General features: G+C 36.8%; 1 long non-coding RNA gene across 1 annotated transcript in view; it reads left to right on the forward strand.

Moving 5' to 3' along the window:
• Positions 1-2,802: 2,802 nt before the first annotated feature.
• LOC146747505 (uncharacterized) overlaps positions 2,803-23,730 on the forward strand; it is a 31,524-nt gene continuing 10,596 nt past the window's right edge. Inside the window, exon 1 of the long non-coding RNA XR_014929037.1 lies at positions 2,803-2,862. This is a non-coding gene — a long non-coding RNA (uncharacterized LOC146747505). The remainder of the gene's footprint in view (positions 2,863-23,730) is intronic.

The following is a 23,730-nucleotide window of genomic DNA, read 5'->3' on the forward strand; positions in this document are numbered from 1 at the left end:
CTGATAACAGAACACAACTCCATCGTCTACAGGGCAATACAACTAAGATGGTACCACAGACCAGTGTCAACAACGTGCAAAATAGCAAGACGAATGCGCCAACGCCGATGTCACATCGGCCATCTAACCCATGCGTCACTGCCACTTCCACAAAGGTAGAAGTCAAACCACAGAGCAATACAGCAAATAACTCAGTTCTGAATCCGAGTTCAGCCGATACTAACATACAACCAACTCGGAAATTTCATTTCATTCCTCTGTCAAAACCAGAAATTCAGCATAAATCCGTGGCCCAGGCGCAAGCGGCATGCATTGGTACACCTGTATCTACCACTGAAATTGTACAGCCATCTGTTGTAGCAGCAAAACAACCGTCAGCATCAACCACACTTCATCACCCATCACCTCCACCACAGTCTACTCAACCAAAAAATGCCAGGAGACCACGAAGAATGGTGCCCACTAATCATGATGAAAGCGAAAACACCCAGGAACAAAAAACTATCGGACCTTGCAACAGTCAACAGAACGTAAGTCCATCGACCAATAGAAAATCTACACCTAGGAGAAGGCATCGGCGTTCAGAAAGTGACATTACTGTGAAAGATCTTGTCGGTGGCCCTGTATTACTAAACATAGACGGATGTCTATCGCAACAGAAGAACAATGACTCAATGGGTGATGCTAAAAACGACAATGACGTTCGCAAAAAAACACCCAAAAAATCCCTAGTACCTGCTGTTATCAGGAAGACTACAGGTGAGTTAACAATACATACAAACAAACAAGAAGGAAAACATTTTTTTTATTTCTAGTGCAGGATAAGTTGATTTGATATTTTTTCTTCTTCAAATTTTCGTTAATTCTATAGAAGTGCCTAGGCGTGTATGTAAATTTGGAGCATATTTGTAAACAGCGCTAGAAACTTTCCACAATTTTGTTGTATTTTGAAGAGAAAGAAAAGAATGCCCCGTTCTTGACACGTTATCATCACTCATAGTATCTGTATGTTAAAGGACGATGGTCGTCACGGTCGCGCTGCGCATGTGCGACAATTGTGTTGATGAACATTGATTTCCAAACAATCCAATGCGTTCTTCTAATAAAATCATGAGAACGAATTTTGACCTGGGCGTGTTTTGCATTAATTAAAGGGCGGTAGTCGTCGCGCCGCGCATGTGCGACATTTGTGTTGATAAACATTTTCCAAGAATCCAAAGCGCTTTTCTAAAGAAATCACGAGTACCGCCGTGGACTCCTTCGAACCGTCAAAACACCAAAAAATACCTAATTGAAGCTTAGTAACCTCTCAGTTTGTACTCGTTGGTTTGCGCAACAGTCAAAATCGACTTTTTTTTATATGAGATATATATTTCGCGCATGCTCGATGCGACGACTACCGCCCTTCAATTAATTGTTGTCGTTTTATAATCTGATTTGCCAGTAAAGCGTGAAATAATTTTATTCATGACTTTCGTTTCAGCCTTTTCGTTTCAACTTGATCCCCATACTGTTCATGAAGAATTAATTCTGTCGGAAGACCGCAAAACCGTTCACAGGAAGCCCGTCACTGGAGTGAAAATTGCTACCTTCTTGGCAGCGGCAAAGAAACTGCAGCCAGAGAAACCACGAGACGAAAACCGAGAAGTCGCGAACATCCCCAAAGTGCCCACAAAGGGACGATTCATATCGTGGTCTCGAACCGTTCTTGGCGACGCTGCATTGACGCATGGTGAATACTACTGGGAAATCTACGGTGCGAGGTCATCCTATGCCGACATCGAATTGGACAAAGAACTGTGCAGCATCGGTATCGCAGTTGGTGATTGCCCTAGAAGCGCTCTTCTGTGCTCCCATCCACTAGCTTGGTGCCTTCACGTATATAAAACCGGATATGAAGGCCATCATAACCGAATAAATCAAACGGTTTGTACAAAATTGGCGGTAAATGCGGTTGAACGCGATCATGCTATACATTTGGGCATACTGCTCAGCTTTCGCACCAAGTCTCTGCATTTCTTCGACATCACAGAAGACAGCGCCCCCAAACAACTGCACGTCTTCGACGATATCAATGCCGACGAAGTTTTTTACCCGGCGTTCACGTTAATGTCGCCAAGCTACCAGCTGACAGTGATGTCAGACCTTTGTCTGAAACGTAATCTTAGAAGACAGATTAAACAAGAGAGGAAAGAAAGTAGAATGTCAAAAAGAAAAGAACACAATTAAGTATGAAAATCCGAAGAATAAGACCCACGTTGTAGTTTTGTTCGTTTATTTGAAGGAGGAAACTTTGTGAACCAATATATTATTAATACAACACCCGGTATAGCATTACATCATTATCGCCAATAATACATCAATATACTAGTAATCGCATCAATTACCTATTGTCAGTGGGGGGTACTGGTTTATATTATGAATTGTATTTCTAAGTAATAAAATAGATCATTGTTCAACTCTGAGTTTTGTTATTTTAAAGACTGAAAGTCATATTAGTAACGCCTTATTGGGGCTGTGTGGCGGCCATGTGACCCAATACGATAGTACACCGTTATTATACTTCGCGCCCTCTTGTGGCGAGCGTTTCTGTCTCAGGTGGAATGGGCGTCTTTGTTATTTGTAGTCGCTCATTTTAAGAAAAAAATACTGTTTTTGAGCGATATGTTTTACGGTCGAAATGGCAAACCACCACACAGTCAATTTTCATTGCTTACACACGACAATATGTCGTCGTCTATTATGTTATGAGGATATTTAGTATCTTTGTCGCTAGAGGGCGCTACTTGTTGATATTCAAGCTCAACGACGGATGCACATCAATTGCATGTCACAATTAAAACCACCCCGGCGTGATAAAAGGTTAGTAGTGTTGTTGTTATTCCACATACTGCAAAACAAGTTGAAATAGCTGCATGCAATTTTAGCGAATTTAACTTAATGCATGTGTTTATTTAGTCAACAACTGACTTTTGCACAGAGTGATCGATACGATATCTTATCGTTATACTCGGTCGATGATATAAATGAAAAATAACATTTTGTTTTTAGATATTGCATTGGTACTTAGTATTCGCTGTACTACTTGTACTTGTTTTCCCGACAACTAATTATCACGGATCTAGTTCACGCAGTGTGTGTCACCGTGAAATTAACGTCATTGATTGCTGAATCGCAGGGCCACTTGACTGACAGTTGACAAACTTCCTGAAAAGTATAAATTCGCGCCCACTTTTTTTTTCATTCCTATTGTGTTTTTCATCCACGTCGTATTTTTTAAATAAAAATAAACAGTGGGACGCAACACAACTATGCGTACACTCGGATCGCAATACCTCATTATGCATCCTTCGGTCGAGGACCCTGCAACAGAGGCCTCTGCCAACGCGGCTCTAGAGATATGGTCCCTGGGAATTCGTCATTTGGTTGTGTTGTGTTTTTGTTGGTGTTGTTTTTCATTTTCAGTAGAATTATTTTATTGCATCAGAGCCAGACCTTCCCATTCCATGTAACGCTAATAACCTATTCGTTACCAACAAGAACTAATGGTTTCAGGTTCTCCGTTTAAATCTATAACACTTTTACAGCGTAAATTATAAAAGGTTCTAGTGCTACACACTTTGATTAATTGATCTACCGCGGGGATTTTTCTCTTGAGGAAAGTTCAAGGAGTAAGTAAAATGGGTCACAACTAAAGAGCCGTGACTTTCGATCAGCGAAAATGCAGGCAAAAGTTGTTATTGATCAGGATCGAAAATATGCGAACATCGCCAAATATACCTCCGTGTGCGTATGTACTTCAACAATACGCAAATCACCAAGATGCAACTCACCCATTGACCCTGCAGAGGTCGGCGTTCTTTCAACACCGATCTGACGCATATCGCGCAAGGAATGCCGGGAGTTTGTTTGGAATTTCGAATGTTTAGAAGTCAATCGTCGGCCGGTACGTATTTTACGGATATAATAAATTGTTTTAGAAGCCTGTTTACTAAATAATGATAAACGAAACTTAGAAATATTTGTAAGAACCAACTGGCCCAAAAAGTGCGCAAGTTTGCAATAAGATTACGCTTCTAGTGTTTGGCTCGGAAGGCGTTCTACGTGTTGCTACGTGTATTGCTTCTGGCGACACGGCAAATCACTAAGATGCAAACCATCCATATGCAAATACCAATATGCAAGCCAGCGTTATATATCGATGTTGAACTGTATGGTCCAACCTGAACGGCGCAAACAAAACACACACACACACAATGGCACACTTACATTGCACTTTTTTGATTTCCATTTTTGACATTCTACTTTTCCTTTAAGACAAAAGCACAACATTTCCTCGTACTGTTTAAAATATGCACATTTTCTTAAGCAACAACAAAACCTGTATTCTAACGAATGTGTTTTAAGTGTGCGAATGCACGATTACTCAACTAAATGAACAAAACACGTGGTTTGTGGTTGAACGCAACAAGTACATGCTATGATGTGTACAAAAATCAGGTGCGATTTGTATCGGTTATTGGCTTGTTATACATCCTTCTAGACAATCAAAAGGAGTTACGTAATACGCATACACTGACAACACACATCCCGCGATGGGAGTGCCACAAAACAATACCTAAAACTCGCCAAATGCGCAGTATTACTTTGTTAAAGTACAGTAACTCGGACGCTAACGGTAATTAACTTACTGTTTTGGGTCGAGATTCTAGTACAGTAGGTTGTGGATATTATGATATTCAGATAATACTAGGCAAAAATTCAAAGTCGGCTTTAAAAATAACGCAACGAAGCCAGCTAATCGACATTCTGTCGTTACTTCCGGTCTCACAACGTCAAAGAGTTTGTGGTGCCTGTGCCACAGGGGCTCGTCGACTGACCGCGAAAGCGCCTAGGCGAGAACGAAGTTCGAGAAGGGAGGACACTGCCACCAGAGTGACGTCATAGCTTCATAATTATTCGAATTTAAATCAGTAATCAATCATTTACCTTAGAAAAAACAAACACCCAAACTGAATACAGTTAAGTGCTAATCTATTCAAACCACCATCACGATCAAATTCGGCAAATTAGAGACAAAATACACGTTTTCCCGAGTCTGAATGACTACCGCTGTATGTCAGTTGCCGGGCGCAGCCATTTTAAATGCATGCTTGGTCCTGATTGGCTAATAATGTGGGCGTGTCTAAGACCGCTTATTTCAATTATTAATAAAAGGTGTCAATTCTACATAAAAATGTACAGTTTGCTCACCAAGAAACCAATGGAAACTTGCCAGAATTCACCGACTCCATAGTACTCAGGCTGGCAGCCATAGTACACGGAATTTTGAAATTACTGATTACTGATTGATTACTGTTTAAATTCGAATAATTGTGAAGCTATGACGTCACTCTGGTGGTAGAGTGTCCTCCCTTCTCGAACTTCGTTCTCGCCTAGGGGCTTTCGCGGTCAGTCGACGAGCCCCTGTGGCATGTGCGATGTAGCGAGCGTTCAACGGTAGTCGTAAATCGATTTTTAAAAAAGTAGGTTATGATGGTTTAAAATTAGTCGATATCTAAAAAAAACCACAACTGTAAAAACAAAATGTATTTGCTACGAGAGATGTATCTGAATGGTTTAATGCGGTTTCAAGGGTCTGTTATCTATCACATTCAGAACACTTTGCTGCAGTTTGATTTTGTTACTCTGATTTGCGGCCATTTTATTTTATTGTTTTCGTCCTTAAAATGTACACCAACATTCTAATAATATAATATAACAGCAATGGACCATCACCCGGTTAGGTATACCACTCGATTTGTCATTCCATATGAAAACTCGATAGCGTTCATTCGTATATTTCGATTTCGAAACTCGATTGTCGCGATGTATAAGACGAAAATTGGAAACGAAGTTCATAGCAGAAATCTTGTACTAATTTTCACCGTCTTGCTTAGTGCTCAGACTCCATGCACCAAGCAAAGTCCGGCCCGGGAAAATGTATAATAATATGATTATGAGGTTATCGCAAAATATGCACCAAGACAACATAATGTTGCATCATACGCTGCGGTCGATAATCCCAATGTAATATATTCGTGCTTACTTCTCCTTAATATCCTTATGGTATTTAAATAATTATTGATTTAACTGTTTTCAAACCTTTGTAGCAATATGTAATACATGAAAAGTTTAATGCTTAAACTTTACGGAACTAGTTCCTGCATGTTATGTATGTTTTCTAGGCTGCTGTTGCCATAGTGACAGCACGTACTCTTGTTGTTTTCACACGATGTTATAAAAACATTTGTGGTCGACAACCTGCATATTTTTAGCGTAAATTGTATATATATACCACAAATACTCACTTTACGTTTATAAAAAAGATAATATAATGGTTAATAGTTATTTTGAGTATATTTCGGTTTGGTATTCGATGAAATAATGTTAAACACGAATTCTTGTCATCTCCCAATTGGTGTCAATGATCTTAAAATGCATGTGATGTCAATCAACTAAAAATGTGCAAATGTTTTGCCTTTGTAGAAAAACAATGCAATCCGATAAAAAATAAGAACCTAGTTTGCATTTATTTATTTATTTATTTATTTATTTATTTATTTATTTATTTATTTATTTATTTATTTATTTATTTATTTATTTATTTATTTATTTATTTATTTATTTATTTATTTATTTATTTATTTATTTATTTATTTATTTATTTATTTATTTATTTATTTATTTATTTATTTATTTGTTTGTTTCTTCACTTTTACACAAATAAGAAGATCACAATAAAATACAATATTCAGAAACCGCTCTCGCAGGAGATACACAGTATCAAATATAAATGTTTGAACAAGAATGGTACATTCTGAAACGGTCACGGCTCGTCTACACGTCTTCAGTATTCACACATAGCGTAATAAACATTCTCGCGCTCACGGCATACTCCATCTTAAAGACGTAGGGTGTTTTCCCCAAGGGCAACACTGCGTGGGTAATTCGACCAAACACATATTGTGTAGACCTTTGATAATTCAGAAAATCGATTCCATGATTCGAAATGACGGCGTACAAACCCACACAAATTACACGATTATCACTCGGTGCTCATAACGTCCGCGTTCTGATTGCGTCTCGCGAGACTCCTTGGTCACCGCGAGAGTGATAATCGTCACGTCATTATGCTGTCATTGTGAGTTTTTACGTGGTGAATACAATGAATTATTTAGGCGATCGATTAGCCGGTTCCCTTCAGACGCATATAAATTGAATGTAAGCCCATGATGTTATTGATACGATGCAATCATGCCAACTTGACGCGATTCACTTCACCACAATCTATTGAAGGTCGGTCGCGTTGTCGCGCCGCGTACTGTTCGATATGGGACTCATAGCGACGTACACAACGCGTGTAAAATACATTATTTGTTTACATCATTTCGAACACGCGCTGCGCGACGACCAAAACCCTTTAAACTTGCCAACAAGTACGTTTGTTGTGGTTCCAATTCATGGCTAATAACCAGCACGGGGACATTTCCTACTGAAGACGTGTCGACGAAATGGTCATGTTTTTAGGATTCTAGATAAAATCAGTGCAATGAGGAATCTCTCTTATGTACCCGAGTTTATATCGTAAGCCTAGTTATTCCCTGGTACACCATGTACTGCAATAATACATGCTACAGCTTCCTTTCCATTCTTTTGTTTGTGAGTTTTTCATGTGAAAATCCGCCAGACACACAGACGTTTTAATCGCTACCCGAGTTGAATTCATCGTGTCGGTTATGTGTATAAAAATTAGATCGATCGAAGTAACACCTTCTGAATAAAGAAAATTGGTGCGCAATTGACCTACCGGGTTGCCTAGTTACAATTATCACAGCGATCTAAGTCTATTCAGACGTGTCACTCGCGACTGTCGCATCTTTTATTCAGCTCACGCGAGAGCGTCCACACAAAATAAATTCAAGGGGTCCGTCCTAATATTTCAAACCAATATACAATACAGTCTCTGATATTGGATGATTAGTGTATGATGCCCTTTTGGAACTTTACTTCACATCATGTTTACATATGCAAATTATATTATTGATATGCACAAGAACATGGCAACAAATAAGTAGTATACTTTCAAGGGTCTTCCTGGTAGATACAAAAATTTACATTACAACAATTTTGAAAGGAATAGTTTACAATGAACATACTTATATTATTTGGGTCCTGGTTTAAGCTTTGTGTTGTATTTAAATGAATCATGAACCATACTGATAACTTCATAAGTCATACTTGGAAAGCTTGATCTCGTAAAAGCCGGATAATAAATTGTCAACTTTATTAACCAGCATATTACAAAGGCTCAGCTATGGTGGCTGATCCTACACTGGATAAGTTTGGATGAACTTGACAAAGAAAAGGCTCATCCATGTATGTTGCAAGGCGGTCTCTGGTGAACTCGATCTAGGTGCAAAGCGATATTTTATGAATGTATACGTTTGTCATTATGAATCGATATTAACAAGTTATCTTTAGACGCCATTATGCTTTTATAGAATGTATAACAGGAAGTATATAAACTTACTCAGTTCATACATAGGGCAATGTGTCATTTGTCCTTCACATAACCCCATACATAAACCCAGATTATGCTCATTGACCTTTGCCCTGGTATGCGAGTAAGTAATTCAGTATAGACCGGAGATTGGGAGAAGTGCTTAGCTCGCTCAATACAAATGATACTGTCAGTATGTCATGATAATGTTGCACAGGAAACTTCTTCGGTTTTCATCAAGTAGGAAACCACCGAGTACACAAGCACGGGTTGTAATACGATAATAAACAAACTCGGTTCACGATCTACTTATTTTCATTCCCTGATTCAATGTCTTCAATGTGCCCTCTCTCAAAAGTGCGAATAATCTGTTGTCGATTACGAGACAAGAAGTTTCGAGATTCCATACATTTGTGTTATTAGCACAACAGTGATATAAAATTCGACCTGGAATTATGTTTATAAATGCTAAAAAATATATACATATATAAAGAAATAATTAACAAGATTGAGTATGCAGGTGTAAACTAAGAACAGACTTCTCAAGGTAGAGCGAACCAAGTGAGTATTGGTCACCAAATCCGGGAGAAGAATAACACGCAGGAGAGGAGCACTTGCAACTAAGATGTTTATTGCTCAACTGCTAGGTCTGCAACTGAGTCTAAATACTCATGAGATATTCCATACAATGTATCAATATCATTATGAAAATAACTAAACTAACCTTCATAGCCTCAAATCATCACAGCAGGAATGTGTTTATATTAGTATTTAACTATTTGGGGTCGAGGACCATGTTGAGCATTTATCACTAGTTACATAATTCCAAACGCATAAAAAGTAGATTCGTTGTTCACACGATTCATATGATAAGAAGTAAATAATTGACTTCATATTTTAAGCGCCATGCTCAAAATTTGTTACGTTTCTACTCTAAAACAACTAGGTTTATTTTTTTTTGATTGAACTGTTCAACATTCAACATTTCTCCAAGCAACTACTGCACAAGCTAGCAAGGCTAAACACAACTTTTTACAAATGTCTAACTTTTCTAATTCCAATCGACACTGTGTACAGCTCTTTGATTGCGGGTTTGCAGATCCCACAGCAACCAATTAACCCGTTTGTTTCACAAATTACATTCAGACATCACACTAATAACATGGAATTTCAGGTTATGGGAAGAAATAGCGAAAACAGAAGAAATATAGATGTGAATAAACAATAGTAATAATGTAATCGTACATTTTAAACACGCAACTAATCTCAATAAATAAAAACAACCACAGAAGGCCAGAAACAATTGTTTTTCTAGTTTGCTAAACTGATAATAACGGGAACGGAAAGTTCGTAATTATTGCCTGATTTGCATACGTTCATTTTGAGTGGAATAATGTAAGAATACACATTATCCAGGAAATAAACTATTATTCAATTATTTCATTACAACGAGTTTCATAAAATTCACAATTAAAGCTAGCACAATATATAACATGTGTATGGTGCAATGTCATCTTTACTGTGAAGCACAAGTTCAAATAAAATAAATGACTTCATACCCAGGTCTCATTCTTAATAACTTCGATATTTATTGAGTAGGATGTAATTTCTACTTTTATTGGTTCGGTTTAAATTAAGTTAGTAAGTGATTCACATAGTTAGTGAGTGATTCACATAGTGACTTCAAATAATTATTAAATGTGTTAAGTTGGAAGAGGCATAAGGAAAATTCACCAAAAATGCCAATGAAAATGGTTGAATTCAATCTAATTAAAATCTGATGAAAATTCATTTTTACTATATAATTTTTTTATTTTGTAATTTTGTACATCTTATTTTACATTATTTGGGATTTCGCCATTACCAAAACGTAAAACAATACTGCCAGCAAATAAATATTGAATTCGAATAAAATAAAGTAGAAGAAAGTGTATGATAAAAAACAAAAACAAAATTAGAAAAAAAAAAAACGAATTGTTTCCCATAAATCTCCATTTCATCAACATGAACATCAATATTACTCTAAAATAATGGTTCGGTTAAATTGAACTCTTTTTTGAGATTTAAGGTTGTGTATAATGTAAACACTCGCATGTGTAAGCAGTATATTTCTTATAGATGATTTGGTCAAAACAATTACGTACTACCCGTGAGAATGAACGACTGATTAGTTTTCTGTCTTAATTCCCATGAAAACAAACTGCCACCGTGCATAGACGCAAAAACCACTGGGAACAAAGCGAAACAAGAGTTAATTTCTTTAAAATGTCTGCGCTCCTTCATTTCATGTCACCCATAACTTATATAACATTGAATTATAGTTTTATTTTTGCAGTCAGGATGTCTAAATTACGGAGGTGCTGGCGTTATACCCTAAATAAAAACATAATACAATAGAAGTTTATGTATATTTTAATCACGCAGATATGGAGTAGAGGGAAAACAGTATCAAACCTTAGGGTTTTAAATGATATTTTACTCATTAAGAGTGTTCGATAAGTAAAAAGTTAGCAATGTGATTAAAACAAAAGCCGGAAAAAATAAGGGCTTACAGTAAAAAAAAACTGTGACGTGTGGACGCTAAGTTACCGTATTATATATGTATAAGGTACACAAACCTTGATAGCATGTCGGTTTGCGTATTGATATTTAAGTACATACACAAGCAGCATACGTAACGAACGTTAATCTAAGTTCAGAACTTTAAAAGGCGGTGGTCGTCGCGCTGCGCATGTGCGACATTTGTGTTGATAAACATTGATTTTCCAACAATCCAATGCGCTCTCCTAGTGGTCATCACCAGTATGAGGGTTGAACAGGGCGCAACTGGAACTAATTATCACCAGTGACTCCTTAGATATCTTCCATTCACCAAAAAATATCTCATTACAGCTTGGTAACGTCACAGTTTGTACTCATTGAAATGTGCAACAGTCAAAGTCGCCATCTTTGTTTTTTATGAAACCCATACATCTCGCGCTTGCGTGTCGCGACCACTACCCTTGAAAAATCACAGATGCTTACCATTTGTTCATCACGAAATTAACGCGAATGATAAACATCTTATTGGAAATGTGCCAATAATGATTTTGCGATTATGCCTGACTGTGGGGTAGATTTCCCCGGTCGGATTCTAGCGTGTGTTTTAATTATTTTATTAATCATAGGATGATCAGTTTGAGTAAATGGATATAGAAGCGGAATCAGATACCAACTGTGTCTCATCATGTTGACTTTCTTAAAGTGATGATGGCCACCATGTTGTTTTCGCTTTACGTGTCACATTTCCCAACTAACTGTGGTACATTTACACATAGGACCCCAGGTGCGAGTAAGTAAAGCGTATAATGTATTCATTATTTTATATTCGTGAACATCTGCGGGGAATCATACTTGTGACAGAAACTAAATCGTCTGTACAGTTGTGACTTGTCTCGTCTTTTGTAATTGTTTTCAAATGGGAAAGTAACAACTGGAGGCAACTCATCTAAATAATACACGTTGTATATGGTCTGCGGTATAATCATGTTACATGCCACTTATAAAGCTGCTTATTTCGAAAAATTTACTTGATTGAATCAGCTGCACGTCTGTTTCTCAGATATACAAGTTATTGGAATTGCACGCAGTTAAAATAGTGTGCCGATGATGCCGACCCCAAGTGGGAAATAACATGAAGTCAGCGTGTAAACAATCGCGGTGGTTTAGTTATTTTACTCGGGATTATAGATGGTATTGTTGCTTGGATTTTAAGTATATGAAGGCATTGAGCAGAGTCGATTATTCGCAGTGTGAAGTGTCGTGGCACAATAATCTATACTAGATAGAATATGAAAAATCGATAAGGACTAGAATGCTATCAGTCGGTGGTTAGTTTGCCCACGTAAACGGTAATTGCAAACATATTTCAGCTGACTACATCAACTTTTACAGATAATGTAGTGTATAGTACGGTGTAGTGTAGTGTAGTGTAGTGTAGTGTAGTGTAGTGTAGTGTAGTGTAGTGTAGTGTAGTGTAGTGTATCGTAGTGTAGTGTAGTGTAGTGTAGTGTAGTGTAGTGTAGTGTAGTGTAGTGCAGTGTATCGTAGTGTAGTGTAGTGTAGTGTAGTGTAGTGTAGTGTAGTGTAGTGTAGTGTAGTGTAGTGTAGTGTAGTGTAGTGTAGTGTAGTGTGTCCCAACATTTTTCGCAAAATAAAAAGTAAATTCAAAGGCGTTCGTGATATATGGTTTTATGTGTTGTGGCACTGTGACGTGAAGCGGCATTGCCGATGACCGTCGTGACACAATCTTCCCCCATCCAACTCCTAAACACAAATAATGCAACAAAATAAATATATAGAGAGCACATTTTGTCTATCATACATAGATTGTTTATGTTAGAGCATATTTGAAAGATTAGTTCCAGTATATTCAATAAAAAAGCACGAACGAAATAAGGTTTTGAAAGATTGGTTGTAGAACAAATGGTTTAGTAATATTACACCGAATAAGTGTACACATTTTTGCGCTAGTTGGTTTTGCAGACATTTACGTAGGTAGGTTAATTTCTTCTAAGGAATGGTAGTATACATTTATGTATACCCGTCGTCTATTGCTGAGGAAAAGCGCTAATTTGATTACATTTGTGTCGATTTGATGTGTGATTTGGTCGTGTTATACGCCAACTCACTTCAAATTATATTGTACACACGTTGTTGGTGTCTTGCTGTAAACAATACTGGCAAGTTTGACTTAAATACAATAAAAGAGGCTACCATTCTCATACGTTTGGTTATACTGAATACTAGACCATCATAGATACTACGATTCCCACGAAAAATACTTCATTATTTAATTTTGGAAGTCGAGTCGCTACCCCTCTCAGGCTAGTCTGAACCTTCCCTCAAACAATGGAACAGCTTGACATATCAAAATAACTGTTTTGCCTTTAAATTATAAACAAAATTAACATTCATATAATTTCTGCTTTGTTTTTTTTTTCTTTATTGGGAAATACAAAAAAAAAAATATTCAACCAAAATTTTTGCAAAATATAAACGAACGGACGGCACTTTTTACCTCTGGTGTGCAGACGATGACTTCACCGGTGACACCCGCGAAAACATCGATTGTCTATTGATAAAGAAGCTGGTTACTAGTAGTTGTTTGGCGTTTGGCGTGTCCAGTGTTATTGGCAGAAAAACTGGCATAGTGAAAATAATTGCTGGTTTTTGTCAGCACTAATAAGCATTTGGAGATAGTTTCAATTTCAAGTAGCGCAGAGAACACGGCTCGCACTGCGGAACTTAGTTAGTTAACGGGCATAATTAAACCCATCGACTTCAGCGATCCGTGCCTTGGGTGTATACGTGTTGCTCGGCTGAGATCACAGTTAGTAGGGACCCAAATGACAGGAAGACTGCCATGAGATATTGACCGCTTTGATAAGGTGTGGCCAGCCAACGATTTCTTGAATAAAAGAAAACTGCTTCCACCGCGATATCCACATATGGCAATGTATGTTCCCCGTGCGCGCTCAAATGTGAGATATGCACCGTAGTATGTAGTCAGGCTCGTTTCCAAAATTAACGCTGGTCATGTCTCTCTCGTATTTTCAACGGGATAAGCTATTTCACAATCTTCGTCACTACCGATATTGTTGAAAACGCAAGTCTTATTCTATTTTATCTATAATATATCATTAAATGCATTGAGTTAAATAATATGGGATATGGGTATCGTCACGTGGTTGTGAATCAACCCTTAAAATGTTATACGCAGAGCTTTTTCCCACTGAGTATAATGTCCTAGCCATCCAGTCGTTTTCAATAATTTTGACATTTAGGCAATGTAAATATCACATGCGTTATTTCCAAAAACTTTAAATTGCTTCATGCATACCACGGCGTCTACATATATTTCTCTTACTGATTTAGTGTGGTCAATTGCATGTTTTGTGTTTTTGGAGTTGCAAATATCCTATGCAAATTTTGCTTAACGGTCTGCGGGTGGTATGTTATTTCCATTTTGCAGATGGCACCCCAGCTTATCTGGTTCAAACTGAATAGACAATTGTACTAATGATATGTAAATTATATGAATGAAGTCGAGGGATTACCGCATATATATATGCACGAACAGTGATGCAATTTGCGAAAGAACACTCGAAAATCGTTTGTTTGTTTGCTTGTTTATTTTCAAATAAAAATTCATTTGGTTTTATTGTGCCACAAATTGTCAATATTGTATCAATCCAACAGTCGTTAACACATCATCGGAGTACAATTGACATTCAGGTACCTCGAAAAATGTTGATATGCTACTATATCGTTGGCGTTTTACTACATACCAAAAATTGAAATATATTATTAATTATTTATGTCATGTACCCTAAATATTTAATTCTTTAGGTATGACCAATTTTTCTGATGGGATAGCGAGGGACTCTTTAAGATATACGCGTCTACTAATTTCAGTGTAGCCCGGCCTCCCCCATAGCAAATCATGGTCTTTCCCTAACGCGTGAGCGCGAATTGGATGCATGTACGAAAAGCTCTTAAAAATTCTGTTGATTAAATGCCTAGACCAAGCAATCAGTTATCGCAGTCGTTTCAGACGATGACTGACTATTCACATAAATAACCACACTTTTATTTTTAGTACACGATAATAAAGAATATCATTAAATATTACTTGTTATTTTTTTATTTCTCCATAAATTAATTAAAAAACTTGTTGAGTTGGATTGAATAAACTTATTAGCAGTAATGTTCACCCCAAGTTACCTAACTATTTAGATTTTTTCACAAGGCTCCCAGGTAAAAAATCTCGACTAACAGATTATTTTGTTGGGCACATTCGAAACTTCAAGTCTCGCAAAGGAAATCGTGTGAGCGGTACGAGATTTGAGAAATGCAACTGAAATCTCACTCAAACAAAGACATCAATTTAAAAAAATCAAAATGCGCCCTCAAAGCCGGCATGTATATTCAAGGTCACGTCCCATCACACAATTTGCTTTGAGCAATGCGCGTCTAATCTCATACCCACGGCCTCGACACATCACACCATGGTTTTAATCAATAAGCGTCAAATAAAAGAAACATTTCAAACATTTTAAGTGTATGTCGATTAATTTTCCTCGCGGTAATCCGTGTATAGGGAACATGGCGTGATTTTAAACTTTGAGACCGTCAGTTTGTTTAACATCACGTGGTTATCTGAGTAATAAAAATATAATACACAATAATTTCAGTTGATATGGTTCACGCTTTTTGAAAAGTCTCATCATGTCTTTTTATATTTATATATTGTACAACTATAGCTGAAATACAATGAATATCCACATTTGATTTGTACTCGAAAACCGCTCGCCAAAAATAAAGAAATCGACTCCCTGGGAATGAAACCAACCTTTGACATTTTTCTTATAGAGTTAATCACATAAATTAGACCCGAGGATCCGTAGTTCATTGCCAATAATGTTGATGTATAGCGTTGTCATTGCTGTTTTGCAGTTGCTAATGAACTTGTACACTATCTTGTTAATGACATTTTGGAAAACGCAACGACCCTTGGGCTAGAACTAGTACACGCGTTCTCTTTTTCACGTACCCATGAACAAACGCGAGGGATCAATCTGTTAATATCAAAATTAAAATTATTATTTTTTATTTTGTCGCATTTGGATGTAATGTTTCATCGTCACACATTGAATGTAAGAAGATGTTCACACAAAGCAAAATTATATTAAGAACATCGTTCATTGAGATGAACAACAATCTTTGAGTTTATGTGTAGTTCTTTCTTAGATTCAAGGTTTTCGATCTAAATCTGAGAAAGTAAAACATGTCTAATCCCAACAAAATATGACATCGTCTCAGCCCCTTTATCACGTAGAAACATAATCAGGTTTTGAAATTATTTAGAATAACGTTCTTTCTTCTCTCGCAGTATTGCATTCGGATCAAGGCCATCAACAAGGTAATATACACGCCGCAAGTAGCTAAAACTGAAAATATCTAATTAGTATCCAACAAGCAGTTATAGAAATGTAAACAAGGTCAGGTGGTCTGGACATGTATTTTGATAAACGTCCGAGCCAATCTTGTTTTTATGAGATGCAGGTAGTAAATATACAATTTATATACAGCTTGTTTTATCGTACGTGTTGATGGGACTGTTACACTCGCCTCGCAGTGTGTCTGCGTAATTAGGAAGATTAAATCTACAAAGGTGTGTTAGTGGTAATAGACTGGTTTGAAGTACCATTTCTCTGAATGGGTGAAAAGCAGATTGTGACCTTCTTATTTTTTTCATACAATTTTCTTTTCTTATCGTGGTGTGGAATTATTTAATTAGTATCTATTTACTATCGATGTCGCTGCATAATCTTTGCAGAGTTAGACTATTCAAAATTCATGGTGGTTACCTTGGCAACCGATTGTCTAAAACGTTGAACTTGACAAATATTTTAATTAGTTAATTAGGAAACCAAGATGACCTCCCTTGTCCACAAAACTATATATTTTCGGAAAGCTTATTGTATGAATTTTATATTTTTTGTTAGTAATTTTTTTACGGACACTGTAGTTTAAAATATGCACAAAAAAGGGCTTTTTGGTCAAAAGTGAATAAAAAAATAGCTTCTAAACCATGCTTCTGTTTTCTGTCAAAATTGGTTTATGTGTACATCTGTTTACTATGAAGAAAGTGACGTCTTGAAAACTGTCTACCAGTTGTCAATTTTGCAGGGCGGTAGCTCAAATTTCACTACTTCAAGTTTATGCATAAATTAACACCCAGGCTAGTTGTCTGTACGATTGTTGTAACACTGTTCAACCAAAAACAATGCCCCGAGGGCGTTTTGAAGATTAACACATTATCAATCATTTGTGAAAATTTCAAAAGAAAAGGTCAAAGCGTCTAGGAGCTATTTTTTTCTTATGTTCTGGGATGTGCACTAAAAAGAAGCTGAGATAATTGCTAATTTGCATAACAATACACTCAGTAAGAAGTTTGCTAATGCTCATAATTAAAATGGCTGTAACAGTTCCAAATTTAAATGTATTATCGTTTTGTTAAAAGTTAAATATAGTGCATAATATGGAGATCCTGTCATTTATTTTTTTTCACCATGTTTCTTTTTTTATTATTTATGTACAGCCTTGCTAATACTTGCTAAGCATTCAAAAGAGAGAATGTTTTCACCTGATATCTATATTTTAAAATCTGTTTTTTGAGTATATTCCACTATTCACAATTTTACAAAATTTTAACAGTCTATAGCCAAGACTGTTTGGATAATAAAAAGCAAAAAAAAAAGAAAAATTCACTCCCAAGTGCTCACGAACCTGCATCTCTACCTTAAATACGACGATTCCTGAAATCCCAAATGAAACACTTCAATGTAGAACGACTAATACCTGGCCCTGGCTATTGGATAGTAGGTACTCTGCCCTCACTTTAGTAACCCACTGGGATTGGAGGTCGAATAATAAGATAAATAAACAAGCAGCCAAGCTGCAACATGCACTTTATTTGCTTCAATTACCCGACCTTTTTGGAGTAGGAGGTCATGCAGTGAACCCTGGATATAGACATCTTCAGACTGCCAAGGACAATATCCCGGCTTAAAAACTAATAAACAAATTACGGAGTACAAGAATGTACATTTCTCTTTAATTGAATTCACCATGGTCATGTTTATTTCATCGGAGTCTCGAATATTAACAATATTCCACTTCGTCTATTGAGTCTTCGATCACATTGTCGGGTAGGTGCTTTTTTTCCCTAAGTGCCATGGTTTTAAGACTTGATTCTGCTAATATTTTTCTGGTGCTAAGTAGGCGATGTAGGTGTCCTAGTACCCCATTAAGGCTATTATTTTTAATATATCCATGTTCTATTTCATAATTGATTGGTTTCAGCATGTTCTTTTTATTTTCATTCATTTTCCTTTCTCTCTCTCTCTCTCTGCAAATCAAGTTTAACGTCCATAATTAAATAAAAACAACACATGAACGCTTAATATATTCTTATATATTTTGAGGTACATTGTAATTTATAAACTTGACGCTACCTTTTTCATTTAATTTCGATCTGTTTTAATCTGATCCGATATCGCCGTATTTGACCTGATCGTACGTGTGCGTAGCAAATTCCCCGGAAATTCAATTAAGTACCGAAAACACAGATCCAGATGAGTTTAATCGAGCAGATTTGATGAGTTCAAGTTCAAGTTCAAGTCTTACCAGGCCAGTCAGCGCTAGACAGATCGAAAACATTACTTTGAAAAATGCCCTGCTTTTCGGTACTTAAAAGCCATCATGGACGAAAGGAAAAGTCAATTATTCAAACGAGCCTTGCGGGAATGGGGATTATTTCATGATAAGTAGGTAGGTGAGTGTACTAGTAGGTGAGTGTGCTGTCTTATAAACTCAGGGAAGTGACGATCTAAATCACACGTACGCTGGATGTAGAAACCGGAAATGCGTACTGCGCATGACGTTCGTCATGTGGCACAAGACTGAGAGAGTAACTACAGTGAGTGGCACGTGCTCAAAGTATATATTGGTTGGACAACTACACTTTGGAAATTATTTCAATATGTTTACTAGCATTACAAGTTTTTCATGTGACAAGTGGCATAACATACCGCTTTACAGAATACTGTTAATTGATGAACTTGACATCTTGACAAATTGGAATTTTAATTTCGTAATCTTGATTGACTTCACCTCCATTTAAAATTGATGCATTTTTGTTGCTATGTAGCGAATATACCATGCTATTAAAAGAGGCGTAGACGTCTCGTAGATCACCGTGACGAAAGCTTCTTGATTAGTGTGCATAATCTAGTCGTGTGGAAAATGAATGTGATTAGATCACTATATATATACTGGTATTCGTATAAGTAGCTTTCAAGGTTAATGTTTACTTTGCATACTGCTTTCTGAAGTCGTTTTTCATATTCCTGTTAGAAATCAGAGTACTTCATCTACAACAAACAGCAGGGTTGATCAATAAATAAAGGAGAACACCTAATAATCGATAATATTTCTATTTGTGCATTTGGTATAGGTTAAACCACGTAGTAGGTTAGTTGAAAAGCGGTGGTCTTCGTGCCGCTCATGTGCGACATTTGTGTTGATAAATATTGATTTTCCCACAATCCAATGCGCTTTTCTAATGTTACTCACGAGCACGAGTTTAGAAGTGTACTAAGTACCGTCGATGACTACTTCGATAACTTGTATTCACCAAAGAAATTACCTAGTTAAAACTTAATAACGTCTCAGTTTGTACTCATTGGTTTGCCCAACAGTAAAAGTCGCCATCTTTGTTCATATGAGACCCATATCTCACGCATGCTTGGCAAAACTGGATGTGTAATGGTGTTACATTACAGTGCAAAGTACTCGGACTATTTGAAATGCAACGTGGTTTCTACCGTAAAGTCGGGGTCGTCCAAGTTTGGATCATATCAGCACATTCACGGTTAACTCGTTTGTGCCCCTTAGTGTCGAGAGTGTTCGTCATCATTTATTTATTTATTTATTTTCTTTTATTTTATTTTATTTTATTTTATTTTATTTTATTTTATTTTATTTTATTTTATTTTATTTTATTTTATTTTATTTTATTTTATTTTATTTTATGTCACATTGATCTAGCAATTATCAGATTGATCCAGGATTGGTCACATTGATCCAGGATTGGTCACATTGATCCAGGATTGGTCACATTGATCTAGGATTGGTCACATTGATCTAGGATTGATCACATTGATCTAAGACATGTTACATTGATCTAGGATTGGTCACAATAATCTAGGATTGGTCACATTGATCTAGGAATTGTCAGATTGATCCAGGATTGGTCACATTAATCTAGGTTATGTTGCATTGATCTAGCTAGGATTGATCACATTGATCTGAGACATGTTATTTAATATAGAATTGGTCGCATTTATCTAGGATTGGTCACATTGATCCAGAATTGGTCACATTAATCTAGGAATTGTCAGATTGATCCAGGATTGGTCACATTGATCCAGGATTGGTCACATTGATCTAGGGTATGTCATATTGATATAGGATTGGTCACATTAATCTAGGATATGTTGCATTAATCTAGGATTGGTTACATTGATCCAGGATTGGTCACATTGATCCAGGATTGGTCACATTGATCTAGGAATTGCTTGATTGATCCAGGATTGGGCACATGGATCCAGGATTGGTCACATTAATCTAGGATATGTTGCATTGATCTAGGATTGGTCACATTAATCTAGGATTGGTCACATTGATCTAGGATTGATCACATTAATCTAGGATTTATCACATTGATCTGAGACATGTTACATTGATCTAGGATTGGTCACATTGATCTAGGATTGGTCACATTGATCTAGGATTGATCACATTGATCCAGGATTGGTCACATTTATCTAGGATTGGCCACATTGATCCAGGATTAGCCACATTGATCCAGGATTGGTCACATTGATCTAGGATGTGTACCAATATTCTAGAATATGTCACATTGATCTAGGAATTGTCTCATTAATCCAGGATTGATCACATTAATCTGAGACATGTTACATTAATCTAGGATTGGTCACATTGATCCAGGAATGGTTACTTTGATCCAAGATTGGTAACATTGATCTAGGATGTGTCCCACTATTCTAGATCACATTGATCTGAGACATGATACATTGCTTTAGGATTCGTCACATTGTTGTAGAATATGTCACTTTGATCTAGGATATGTCACATTAATCTTGGATTGGTCACAATGATCTAGGATATGTCATATTGATTTAGGATATGTCATATTGATTTAGGATATGTCATATTAATTTAGGATATATCTGCAGCGTACGAGAAAAACTGTATTTTAGGAGACGGTTCGGCAACAGACGACTATGCAAAAACACAACCAATTACGTAGAACAGAGCAGCAACGTTTATTGATAACGGGAACAAAGACTACTGAAAAACATACATTTGCTTTGTCTTTAAATAGACTTATAATTTGACCTTCGGTAAAAGGCGCGAAAATTAATCCCATGTGGGATTGGTCAGTAACTATCAGTAGCCTTGGACATGATTGGTCAGAATTAACTAATTATGATTGGCTAAAGAAATCACTATCAGAATCCGTATGTGAAGTCTAGCTCTAGCATACAAATTTTAGGATTTATGTTTCCGATAATATCATATTGATTTAGAATACGTCATATTGATCTAGAATATAATTAGATTGGTCTATGCTTGCAATGTGAATGTGGATGTTTTGGGTATTAGTTTAAGCCTGAACATACTAAAATTTAAAAAATGAAGAACGGTTGTGTTTAAATATTGGAACGGAGCAAATCCACGAACATGAACTCGTATACATCTAAATGTGCTGAAACAATCACAGTGTGCAGCTGCAAGACGCGTGCCTACCTGACGTGTGACTAACAATGCATGACAAAATCAGATCTGCAATTGCAACTTGCGAATCTCCAGTTCGACATCTTGAAAAGTGAATTCTGCCCGCAGTGTGGGAAATAAGAAAAGTGACAAGTTATGTTGTATATGATGGCATATCACGCCATGTCGCCAAAGTTTTGGCGTTTTAGGCGGACAAGTAGTTTTTGGCATTTATACGGGAAATTCACTTCTACGGCTTATAACCGAACATATCACAGTTACATATTTTACAATATGAAAAATGTATGATGAAAAAAACGGTAATACGGCACTGTTGCCATACCAGTGAACGGGCTCGAGGACACTATGTCACACGTGACACGGATCATGTGTACAATGACGTCATGCAAGAGCCGAACAACATATAATCCCAAGATCTTCTCGACATCAAACACTTAGTAAAAAAAATACTGAAATCGAGATGACAGGGCTTTCCTGGATCAAAATGTATTTCTGTAAACACTGGCTTAATGGGTTGTCATTATTTTTCAATCATCTGCCGTAACAATGTTTGAGAAGACACATACACTCACTCACTCACACACGCACGTGCGCCTAGATATTTTTTGATCACATAATTGTTCAGTATCTTGGACATTGGAAATGCCACTCACTAGGTACACGTTAATAATACTAATACGTCGCATTCCGTGACAATTTCCAGGTTACAGAATGTTTTACCCGAACAAATACACTGAAACTAAAGTCTAAAATCTTAACGGATGGAATCAAACATGACAATCAACCACATTCATACGAGTAGCAAAATACCTCTGGCATTCTAGGGGAAACGCATGCATGCCCACGTAAATTATGTCTCGATAGGTTCAAAAATAAGACTTCCTCATCGGAAGCTTTTACTGCCCAATTTCGGTTACGTTATGCTGAGGTAATGTCGCTCAAATTAACAATTTAATCATTCAAAGCTGGACATGTTTTTCACTAACTCCGTTACTGGTTGATATACATACTTCCCTTTGATGGTTTGTTATCAAGATTAAAATAGTTCTTCCATAGACTCTAGATTATATTATTTACAGGACAGAGATTTACGACATCGGGGCGGCTGGTGTTTTATTTGTGAAAGAGATACAAAGACGGTGTCTTTGGACACATTTATGTTAGGTTTTAAAAAAGCTATTAATGCATAAAAACGTATCTGAATGCACGCTTATCACGCAGCTGAAACTATTTTTTGTGCGGTCCGCAAATGCTATAATTATTATAATACTAAACGGCGGACGATTATTGTCTTTACGTAAAATTCCGTTCATAGCAACCGATGTTGCCCAGTGCTTTGCAATATGCAAGCGCTGTACGGTGTTCAATATACGCTTGATTACAAGTATAATTGGACCTGCTTCCTCTATATAACATCGGTTTATCAGCAGTGACCCAGAACCCGTGGGATCGCAGTGATAATTGGAGTGAGATATCAGACCTACGGGTAGACTAATTGTGCTCGCATTTCATGCGAGTAATCTCGTTGCGCAATAAGGACTATCATTTTTCGATCAGTTCCGAAGCGCCTGGTCGCCGTGTAATGACATAAGAAGTGAACTATGATTTGCTGATTTTAATTTCCATCTCAAAACAATTTAGGGGGTGAGGATTAATTCCTAGTTTCCTGGGGACATCGTAACACTGACAAAATGATTATTCACTCAGATTGTATGTGAGTATAATTTTATGAAAATTGTCATCGAGAATTTGGAGTCAAT

The sequence above is a fragment of the Saccoglossus kowalevskii genome, chromosome 3, assembly GCF_978046115.1.
Source record: "Saccoglossus kowalevskii chromosome 3, keSacKowa6.1, whole genome shotgun sequence".
NCBI classification, from domain to species: domain Eukaryota; kingdom Metazoa; phylum Hemichordata; class Enteropneusta; family Harrimaniidae; genus Saccoglossus; species Saccoglossus kowalevskii.